Source organism: Myotis daubentonii, chromosome 3, assembly GCF_963259705.1.
Source record: "Myotis daubentonii chromosome 3, mMyoDau2.1, whole genome shotgun sequence".
Classification (NCBI taxonomy): Eukaryota; Metazoa; Chordata; class Mammalia; order Chiroptera; family Vespertilionidae; genus Myotis; species Myotis daubentonii.
In genome coordinates, this window is record NC_081842.1 from 192,042,502 (window position 1) to 192,054,050 (window position 11,549).

At 43.2% G+C, this 11,549-nt stretch overlaps 1 protein-coding gene across 3 annotated transcripts in view; it reads right to left on the reverse strand.

Moving 5' to 3' along the window:
* The window catches only part of EIF2B3 (eukaryotic translation initiation factor 2B subunit gamma), a 107,903-nt gene extending 103,506 nt beyond the window's left edge, over positions 1–4,397 (reverse strand). Inside the window, exon 1 of one of the 3 annotated variants that reach the window (XM_059689959.1) lies at positions 4,248–4,397. The gene's annotated coding sequence lies outside the window, so the exon portion shown is untranslated. The other 2 variants (XM_059689960.1, XM_059689961.1) reach the window with 2 other exon arrangements.
* Between the last annotated feature and the right edge of the window lie 7,152 nt (positions 4,398–11,549).

The window sequence follows — 11,549 nt, forward strand, 5'->3', positions numbered from 1 at the left end:
ATAGTCTCTTACCAATACAGGGTGAGGCAAAAATTGTAATTCTTTGTATGGCAAACCCTATATCATAAAAGCCTAATATGCTAAGTGTCTGGTTGACCGGTCAGCCATTCAACCAATCAAAATAATATGCTAATGATATGCTAAGGCTGCTCAACCGCTCACTATGACATGCATTGACCACCAGGGGGCAGGCGCTCCGACCGGTAGGTTAGCTTGCTGCTGGGGTAGGTTAGCTTGCCGGTGGGGTCCCTTGGCCTGGCCTGTACCCTTTCGCAATCCGGAACTCCTTGCGGGATATCAGAGAGCTGGTTTCGGCCCAGTCCCACAAGCCAGGCTGAGGGGCCCACAGGTGCACAAATTTGTGCACTGGGCCTCTAGTAATATAATAATCTATATAATAAAAGCCTAAGCAACTGTTATGGGGCACAATGACCAAAACGACCGGTCGCTATGATGAGTACTGACCACCAGGGGGCAGACGCTCATTGCAGGAGCTGCCACCTGGTGGTCAGTGCGTTCCCACAGGGGGAGTGCTGCTCAGCCAGAAGCTGGGCTCACGGCTAGTGAGTGCAGTGGCAGTGGTTGGAGCCTCTCCTACTTCTGTGGCAGCACTAAGGAGCAGCGAACCAAGTGGTAAGGAGCAGCGAGCAGGCGGGCGGTAAGGAGCGAGGGGTACTGGACTGTGAGAGGGCGCAGGCTGGGCTGAGGGCACACCGTCACCCCCCATCCCCCAGTGCATGAATTTCATGCACCAGGCCTATAGTTAAATAAACAAGAATACAAGAATAAACTGTATGTTTCACTTATAGTTCTTACAAACTCAAACCTACTTTTGCGCCACCCTGTATATACTCCAGCTGGGCAGATAGGCTGGAGAAGGAATATAAATTTAAAAAATCTGGCCTCTGCCCTTGAATTGCTCACTATTAAGTAGAGAAGACAAATTCAGTAAATTATAACATGCTATCATTAGTGCTATTGCAGAGATATACTGAGTGGCCAGATTATTATGACCGGCCAGATTATTATGACCGCCCCATCAGTACTTCATTGACACTTCCAAAAATAGTGAATATTGAAAACTTCCTAAGCAAATACTCTCAAGGTTTTATTATTATTTTTTTACTTTTTTATTTTTTAAATATATTTTATTGATTTTCCACAGAGAGGAAGGGGGAGGGATAGAGAGTTAGAAACATCGATGAGAGAGAAACATCGATAAGCTGCCTCCTGCACATCTCCTACTGGGGATGTGCCTGCAACCAACATACATGTCCTTGACTGGAATCGAACCCAGGACCTCTCAGTCCCCAGGCCGACGCTTTATCCACTGAGCCAAACTGGCCAGGGCTCAAGGTTTTATTATTATTATTATTATTTGCATAACTAATTCACTTCATTGTACTGGTGGGGTGGTCATAATAATCTGGCCACTCCGTGTATATCCAAGATGAAGTAGGCAAATAGTGAAGGTAATACCTGAGTTTTCTTAGAAAAGACAGGGAAGGTTTTATAGAAAGTAATACTTGCACTGACTCTTGAAGAAGTGATAGTTAACGAAGTGGGCTTCTGATTCAGTTCCTATTCCTTGAAACTTTCTATAACTTCTGGCTAAAATCAACTGCACACTACAAGCATAGTAGGTCTCTGAAAAGTATGAAATGACTTAAGATTCCTCCAATAATTCAGCCAATTGCTCCCATCTTCTCATTACCCCCAACTATATTAAACACAAATGTAGGCTCGTATATGGATTTAGATTTGAAAAGCTCAATTGCAGAAACAATCCAAATGAATTCCTTTTTAGGAATCCAAATTTAAGGAACCTATCTGACCTTCAAAAGAATCTCTTTACAGCAGCTACCACAGAAAAGAGGCACAGTGAAAGGTCATAAATCCGAATTGATTAAAAATAAAAGCACTCTTTGCCCCGGTCAGGTAGCTCAGTTGGTTGGAGCGTCGTCCTGTACACCAAAAGGTTGTGAGTTCGATTCCAGGCAGGGCACATACCTAGGTTGTGGGTTCGTTCCCAGGTCAGAGCACGTCTGGGAGGTACGGATCAATGTTTCTCACATAGATGTTTCTCTCTCTCTCTCTCTCTCTCTCTCTAAACATATCCTCGGATGAAGATTAAAAAAATAAAAATATTCTTTGACGTTTTGACTTACAACAAATAATGCAATCTTTTTAATACAAGTGTGAAATGCAATGTTCAGAAAAAGATATTTATTTAACATAAAATTGGCAAATAATGTTGCACCTTTACCATCATTATGATCAGTCCTGGGCCCCTCGTATTAATATCTAAACTGCAGTGCTTACACTCAAAATGAATGCTTTTGAACAATGTTCACACTTAAAGATATGGTAGTTTCGATGGCAGTAAGCATGGACTCGGATTAGAATTTAACTTCAATCTGGCACTCTATAACGCCCCTCACATCTGACGTTATTAAGAGTAGAGCACTGGCCTGGCTGGTTTGGCTCAGTGGATGGAGCATTGGCCTGCAGGCTAAAGGGTCCCGGGTTCGATTCTGGTCAGGGGCACATGCCTGGGTTGCAAGCTCGATCCCCAGTGGGGAGCATGTGGGAGGCAGCCAATCAATGATTCTCATCACTGATGTTTCTCTCTCTCTCTCTCTCTCTCTCTCTCTCTTTCTCCCCCTTTCTCTCTAAAATCAATAAAAATATGTTTTCTTTAAAAAATAGAGCACTGGTCCTTCTGGAGCCAAAAGGCCCGAGTCTGAGTTCTGGTTCTGCCATTTACAGGTGGTGTGACCAGGGGCCTGACATTTACAACTCTTCGCGTCCTCAGTTCCCAGAAAGGAGCCTGGCGGTAAGTTCCCAGGCCCTGGAGCCAGAGGGGCTGGGTGTGAATTCCAGCTCCACCAGGTGAGCTGTGCGTGCAGGGCGAGCGACATCACTTTCCTAGGCCTCGCTTTTCTTCATGTTCTAAGTGAGGATAAGGATCGTTTCTACGGCACAGAGTTGTGGGGGATAAATGAGTTAAGCTACGTAAGGCACACAAAATAACGCCAGCCCCAGGCCAGCGCTATAAAAGCTAGTATTACGAGCGCTGCCAATGACCCACGCTGCTGTATCGCTCCGGTCTGTGTTACCATTCCTGCTTCCCAGGCGCCTTCCTCCGCGGCCCAGTAGTCACCGATTACACTTGAAGACTCAGTGGTAAGAACCACCTGGCCTAAGCAGTCATTCCCCACCCTGCCCGCCCTCCTGGTGGAGCGACTCCTTCCCCCGCCCCAGGTGCTGCTCTCCACCATGTCCAGATGCCTCTGCCTTCACAGGCGTTAATGCCCATGGACTTCAATGTCCGTTCCCCTCGAGGTCCTTGAAGGCGGGGGCTGTGTCATCGCTGTATTATTCCCGGGACCTCCACCCCCCCCCCCCCATCCACACCCACCGCCCCGCCAGGCGCCAGGCACTCGGCGTCTGGGAATGAGCGTCTGTGGCCCTCACCACCCTGCGCAGGGGGCGAACCGGTGCAGACGGACCGACCGCAGAACCCGCGCGCCGGCCGGGACCCGGGGCTCCTCGCTCTCTGCGAGGCTCTGGGCGACAACACGGACATAACTATCCGCGACGCCAGGCGGCTGTCGATGCCTCAGAGTCACTGCCGGGACCCGGTGGGATGGGAAATCGAGGCAACGAGTCTCTCCGCGGCCTCTCGAGTGGGAGAGGGCGGTCAGGGCAGCGCAGACACGCTTCCATCACAGCCCCAGGGCCTCATCCCTTTGTAACCGGGTGAGAGAAAACTCGGTGTCATAATCGATCTCTCACACGGAGCTTACTGTATTCCATCTTATATGTCACTGCCTTGCACCTAAACAACTACAAACAGGAGAATCGTGAACGAAGGGCTCACGTGGAAGGAGTTCGGACGCTGCGCTAAGGGCGTCGGGTCCCGGGTGTGGGGTTCACGCGCTGTGACTTCGGCAGATCCTCCGCTTCCCGACACTCAGTTTCTCCACCTGTTGCACGAGGTGGTTGGCGCGGGTTCTCCCCAGGTTCTCTTCTAGTTTGGACACTTGGCTTCCCGGCCGGCCGGGTCGCGCAGGGACTCGAGCTGGCGACTCTAGGGCTCTGCACGCCCGTGTACCCCCTGAGGCCCTCCCAGGCGAGGGAGCCGCCTCCCTCGGATGAAGCGGGGCTGGGTGGCCAGCACAGTGCCCCACGCCCCCGCCCGGCAGCTCGAAGGCGGCCCGGCAGCGCCAGAGCCGCAGACTTACCTCAGCTCCCGGCGCGCAGCTCCCCACACTCGGCACGCCGCCTCCGATTGACAGCCGAAGGCGCAGGCGCGCGATGGCCGAGCTGATCGATGACACAGGACGGAACGGGCCGAGCGCCGAGCGGTAGATTGAGGACCAGAGGCGCGCGCACCTCCCGGGGAAAGTAGGCGGGGCCGCCCTTGCTCTTCATTCACAAATCACCAACACCATTGAGGGTTCCTCCCAGTGCTGGGCTCCTGGAACCCAGATCGGAAAAGATCACGGTCTTCCTGCAGGGAGTTCTCCTTAGAACCTGGTTCCGACTACCACTCCGTGAAAAGAGAGCTCATTTGGGAACCGCAGTTTTGGATTAGCCTGTGGAGAAATCACCAAATGCCTGTGCAGGACAGGGCTCTCTGCATCCATGAGGTCCAACGTGGCGACTCACGTAGACTTTCTGAACCAGACTATTGCACGGAAAACATCCACATTCAGCCATCAAAAGAGTGGGGGGTAGGGGGAAATCCGTCAATGGAGACCTCACTGAGTCAGTGACACTGGACAGCTTGAAGAGAGCGAGTCAAGTGGAGATCTTGGGTAAGAGCCTTCCAAGAAGACTGGCCAGCAAGCACAAAGGCCCTGGAGAGACTGCATGTTCGAAGACACCCAGAGAAGCCAACACGACTGAAGGGAGGTAAGCTGCGGGAGATGGATGATGGCCCAGGAGGTCGGAGAGGCAATAGGGGAAAAGGCGGAGAATTCAGATCCTGTGGGCCTATAGGCCATTGTGAGGACTTTGAATTAAATAGAAGGGACATAATATGACAGGTTTGGGAAAGATCACTCTGGAAGCAGGGAGACCACTTACGATGCTGCAACTGCACAAACACCTGAGTCTAGACAACTCCAACAATTGTGAGAGATGATAAAATAATTGTTTTAAGTAGTAAGTTTAGGGTGGTTTGTTAAGTTGCAGTAGATTACAAGAACAATGGTCATTCTCTCTTTCCCACACATTCCTGCAATTTCCAAATATTTTGGAAGCTTCCTGATGGGCAGCCTCCTGCACACCCCCCACCGGGGATCAAGCCCAGGAATTCAGCCGAGACATCCTGGTTCATAGGTCGGAGCTCAACCACGGAGCCACACCGGCCCAGATATATCTATCGCTAAACGTTGAGTTGCTTTAGCTCTCTGTCAGTTAGGAGGCAATCTAATTTCTGTAATAAAAAAGAAAAGAAAAGGAGTTTGACTTCATTTAACAGTATTTATTGAGTGCCTCACATATGCAAAGCAGTCTTAGATGCTAGCTGGTGGGGATACAGCAGTCAGTGAGAAAGACAGAACTTGTAATTGTCCCCAGAGAATAGAAGCTCAGCTGCAATCCTACTAAAAAGACCTGAGGCCATATCCATAAAACCAGCCTTATTCCAGCACTGCCTCGCCTCCTCCTTCACTTTATGCTGCTGGTGATCAGTTATTGCATACTTATTTAACTCAACTACAACACTGAGTGTATTGGTAAAAGCGAGCCATGGTGTGATTGATTTGACTACAAAAGGCCCGAAATTTAACTACTTTCTCCTTCTGCAGCAAGATTCTCTCTCTCTTTAGTATAAGCTCAAGCAAACAGAAGCCTTCAAAATTATAGCATAATTTTAAAGTAAGATCTAGTTATAAAACAAGGACAACATTCAACTCCATATCTAGTGTTCATTTAAAATGCTCATGTTTGAACTAGCAAAAGTTTTCAGGGAACTAGTTGAGGGAAAGTAGTTGAGGGATCGCTGCATTTAAACTCATTTTAAATTATTCTCTCAGGGCAGTGGTTTTTAAACTTTTTGGTCTCTGGACCCTTTACACTCTTAAAAATTAGTGAGACCTCCAAAGAACTTTTGTTTATATGAATTATATTTATTGAGATTTACCATATTAACAATTTAAATTGAGAAATTAGAAAAACTATTCATTTAAAAAATAAAAATAATAAAACTACTACATGGGAACATAAATAACATTTTTATGAAAACATATAACTATGTTTTCAAAATAAAATATTTTATTGAGAAGAATGTCATGGTTTTGCCTTTACAGATCTCTTTAATGTTTGGCTAAGTAGAAAACAGTTGGATTTTCCCATCAGTTGTGATACATTGTTTTGGCTGAATTGTATGATGAAAAACTGACCTCACACAGATAGGTAATTGGAAGAGAGTTATTTTAATAGCTTTGTCAAATAGTTGTAGGTATTCATCTTTGATACTACACCAAAACTCAGTGATAGCTTGTAAAGATTAGTTGCAATGTAGAATCATCAATGAACATTTTGTACTGTTATAATACTTGCACTTTGAGTGGACATTTTACCCATGCATAATTTTGCAACTTGATGCACTGATCATTTGTAAAATATTGGTTCACTGAGTTATGCAGATCCTCCCAATGTTGACAATATTTTTTTAAATTTATCTTTATTGTTGAAAGTATTACAGATATCCCCCCCCGCCCCCCCTTTCATCCCCCTTAGGGCTTCACTGCACTAGTGTCTGACCGTGGGTTATGCATATAACTTCTTTGGTTAATCTCTCTCCCTCCTCCCCCGTCTCCCCTTCCTTCTGAGATTTGTCAGTCTGTTCCACGCTTCCATGTCTTTGGATCTATTTTGTTCATCAGTTTCTTTTATTAATTAGATTCCGGATATGAGTGAAATCCTGTGATACTTATCTTTCTCTGATTGGCTCATTTCACTTAGCATAATACTCTCCAGGTCCTTCCATGCTGTCTCAAAGGATAAGATATCCTTCTTTTTCACAGCTACATAGTATTCCACTGTGTAAATGTACCACAGCTTTTTTATCCACTCATCTACTGATGGGCATTTGGGCTGTTTCCAGATCTTAGCTATTATAAATAACATAGGGGTGCATATATTCTTTCTGGTTAGTGTTTTGAGATTCTTAGGTTATATTCCTATAAGTGGGATCACTGGGTCAAATGGCAGTTCCATTTTTGTTGTTGTTGAGAAAACGCCATACTGTTTTCATAGCGGCTGCACCAGTCTGCATTCCTACCAGCAGTGTTCTAGGGTTCTTTTTTTCTCCATAACTTGGCCAGCACTTGTTGTTCTGGCAGGTATGAAGTGATACCTTATTGTCGTTTTAATTTGCATCTCTCTGATGATTAGTGATGAACATTTTTTCATAAGTCTCTGGCTATTTGTATGTCCTCTTTGGAGAAGTGTCTGTTCAAGTCCATTTAAAAAAAAATAAGTTTTTATTGATTTCAGAGAGGGAGAGGGAAAGATAGAAACATCAAGGACAGAGAAACATTGATCGGCTGCCTCCAGCACAGCCCCTACTGGAAATCAAGCCTGCAACCTGGGCATGTGCCCTGACTGGGAATCGAACCAACAATGTCCTAGTGCATGGGATGATGCTCAACCAACTGAACCACATTGGCCGGACTGCCCATTTTTTTTAAAAAAATATATATATATATTTTATTGATTTTTTTACAGAGAGGGAGAGGGATACAGTTAGAAACATCGATTCAGCTGCCTCTTGCACGCCCCCTACTGGGGATGTACCCACAACCAAGGTACATGTCCTTGACCGGAATCGAACCTGGGACCCTTCAGTCCGCAGGCCAACTCTCTATCCACTGAGCCAAACTGGTTAGGGCAGGACTGCCCATTTTTTAATTGGATTGTCTTCCTTCTGTTGAGTTGTATGAGTATTTTATATATTTTGGAAGTTAACTCCTTATCAGATGTATCATTAGCAAATATGTCCTCCCATACAGTGGTTCCCTTTTCATTTTGGTGCTGGTTTCTTCTGCTGTGCAGAAGCTTTTTAGTTTGATGTAGTCCCATTTGTTTATTTTTCCTTTATTTCTCTTGCCCTTAATTTATACAATGTTTTTATTTTTACTTATTTTTAAAATAATTCTTTATTGCCGAAACCGGTTTGGCTCAGTGGATAGAGCATCGGCCTGCGGACTGAAGGGTCCCAGGTTTGATTCCGGTCAGGGGCATGTACCTGGGTTGCGGGCACGTCCCCAGTAGGAGATGTGCAGGAGGCAGCTGATCGACGTTTCCCTCTCATCGATGTTTCTAACTCTCTATCTCTCTCCCTTCCTCTCTGTAAAAAATCAATAAAATTAAAAAAAATAATTCTTTATTGTTGAAAGTATTATATATGTCCTTTTCCCCCCACTTGACCCCCACAGTCCCTTGCCCCCCATACAATATTTTTAAAATAACATTTGTTACTGTCACCACTAATTTCATCAGAAAAGTCCTTAAATATTGGAAAGCTGGCAAGCTGATAATGACAGATACAACTTTTCCAAACTTCTGATTTTCTTTTGAAAGCTCAACTATTATCATTGGCAACAAATACTGTTAGTGGTTTTCCTTGAAGTGGCTGGCTTACTCCATTTTGATAATTTGTTGGCCATATATTGTCAATTGTTCTTTCAAGTAAATATAGTGTTCTATGAAAAAAGCAGTAGTTCACATATCAAACATTCAGGCAAGTGCTTTTTCTGCAGACAAATCATCATACTTCTTTAGTATGTACATTTCCTATTTCATCACAGAATATTAAAAAGAAATGTACCCAATGAGCAAATTTAATAAAATTATTTTATTGCATTATCAAAGACATTCTTAAGTGAAACTTACTTTGCTTTATTATTTTTATTGCAAGTGTGTTTAAGTAACTATGAACACAGTGTGGTATCACTGCTTTGATCCATGTAGAGCACCAGCAGTTTTACATTATTGCTTTTGCACCATCAATGTCAATATCAATACAATAAAAGAGGCAAATAGTGTTTTAATATTATTAAGAAAATAGTTTTGACCTGACAGATACCCTGCAAGTGTCTTACTTTAAGAGCTGCTGTCTGCGGGGTGATAGGGGAGGCTAGGGGACTGTCTAGGGCGGGGGGATAAAATGGATACATATGTAATACCCTTTGTAATACTTTAAGCAATAAAAAAAAAAAAAAAAAAAAAAAGAGCTGCTGTCTGTGGATTCCTTCTTTCTGGCTCCCACTGTTTCTAGTGCTTACCTATGGCACTCACCATAAAGGACTGTCATCCCCTTTTCCATGTCTTCTCTATCACACTGGAAACCCTTTGAGGCTATATCTTACTTGCTCCTCTTTCCGGAACAGGACATTTCATATCACAGGACCTGGGACATGCTAAGTAAATAACAGTGAATGAATTAAACATTTTTAAATGTTTTCCTGACTTTCCATTTGGTGTTGGGAAAACTGGGCTGAGGGCTGGGTTCACCGAGATCTCTTCTCCTGAACATTCCTTCTTATGACGTCAGTCTATATTATTATCTCTCATGCCTAACCTCATTCTTATTGTTTATTTTTATTTATTAGTCACATGGGAAGTACTTGATAAATGCTTACTGAACACAGGCTGTTCCCTGTTTGTTTCCTGCTCACATTTCTTCTGCCAGAGGCATTTGTGTGTATGTTTGTATGTTGTGGGGAACAGTTTCAGAAGGTCAATCTCTGAAGGTCTCTTTGAACAATGGGAGACAAAAGAAACCTTTCAAAAGTTGGGCCTTGGCTCAGAAATACTCTTCCCACAGTCTATCTGCAAGTGATCTCTCTTTGGGAATTTGCTGACCATGTCACAATATTCATCTACTCCATTTTGCTGTGGACTTGTCAATGGGGCAGGAAATTATTATTTTTAGAGGGGAAAGAGAAACTCTATTTTGGCAACCAACTGCAGGCATAAAAATATTTATGTTTTGTTTTTGTACACAGGCCCAGCAGTTGCCTAATAGAATCATGGTAAGTTAGCAAATGATGCTACAGTGTTTATATAGAGAGCTTGGCAAGAACCTTCATTAATTAGGACTTTAATATTTCCTTTCAAGTACACAGAATTTCCTTTAAAAAAAAATTTTTTTTTTTTTTATTGATTTCAGAGAGTAAGGGAGAGACGGAGAGAGAGAAACATCAATGATTATGGAGTATCATTGATTGGCTGCCTCTTGCATGCTCCCTACTAGGGATCGAGCCCACAACCTGGGCATGTGCCCTTGACCAGAATCAAACCCGGGACCCTTCAGTCTGCAGGCTGATGCTCTATCCGCTGAGTCAAACCAGCTAGGGCTACAACTTTCTATCAAATAAATTTAGAAGCAAATAACAAAAGGAACGGCTGACATCAGTAAAAATGGTGGTCCTCCAAAAATTCTCTCCTCCCTTAAAGCAATGAGATTACTGTCAAAAATGTCAATCAACTTTTTGGATGTACATCATGAGCAGTGAATCATGTCACTTCTTTCAGTTTGTTGGTGATTAGTCACTACACAAAAAGGATGAAAATGTCCCAGAGGAAGTGACACCAACAAAAAACTTCACATTAAAGGAATTCTCAGAGATATTTCGTGAGGTTTAAATTCCAAAGAATAAAATGTTGGGAGCTGATCCAAACTTAAAAAGGAGCATGACAATTCATCAAGGCATAGTGAAGATGCTTGCTTCATATTATAAAACAAGAAAAAAGAGGCAAACACTGTTCAAACTATCCTTGGAAAGTTTTTTACAAAGAAAAACATTTTAATTCTCAATTTTTCTAAGTGCTTCAGATTACAATATACTAAATATTAGTTTTACTATTTTTTCCCATTTCCCTATACATTTATAATTGATAATAAGAGTGTTTTTAATGTTTGACAAGAAATTTTAAAGGTCACAGAACAATAGTAATTCCTCCCATTGGTTATTAAGATTTCTTTGCTTGGCTTCAACTTGCAGGGTCATTTTAACAGTTTTGGCATTACTGTACTGTGCAAAATGAGGATTTCTTATATATAAAAGTTTACCATAAAATGATAAGTATGTGAAAAGGTAGCATTTCAAATCAATGGTAAAAGAATAGGTACTTAAAAAAAAAGGAAGCTGAGGACACTGGTTAACAGCTAGGATGTGGTAAAGCTAGGATATGAAAGCAGGCAAGCTGACTCTAGAGAATGTGCTCTTAACTAGTTTACTATATTGTCTCCCCTAGTATATATCCAATAAATGGTTACTTCCATAAAGATTCTGAAATCATAAAAATTTAAAATTTTGTATATTAGGAATACTTATGAAATTAAATGTCAAAGTACAGACTGGAAAAACAATGACAACATCTGACACAACGAAGGAGTTAATATAGAAGTTAAAGCACCTTAGTTACCACATCAGCAGGCTGTGCAGCTGGCAGACCATCATCCAATTTCTAGCTTCATCAATTACTACTTATGTGACCCAGGCAAGTTACTTATTTCATTTCTCATC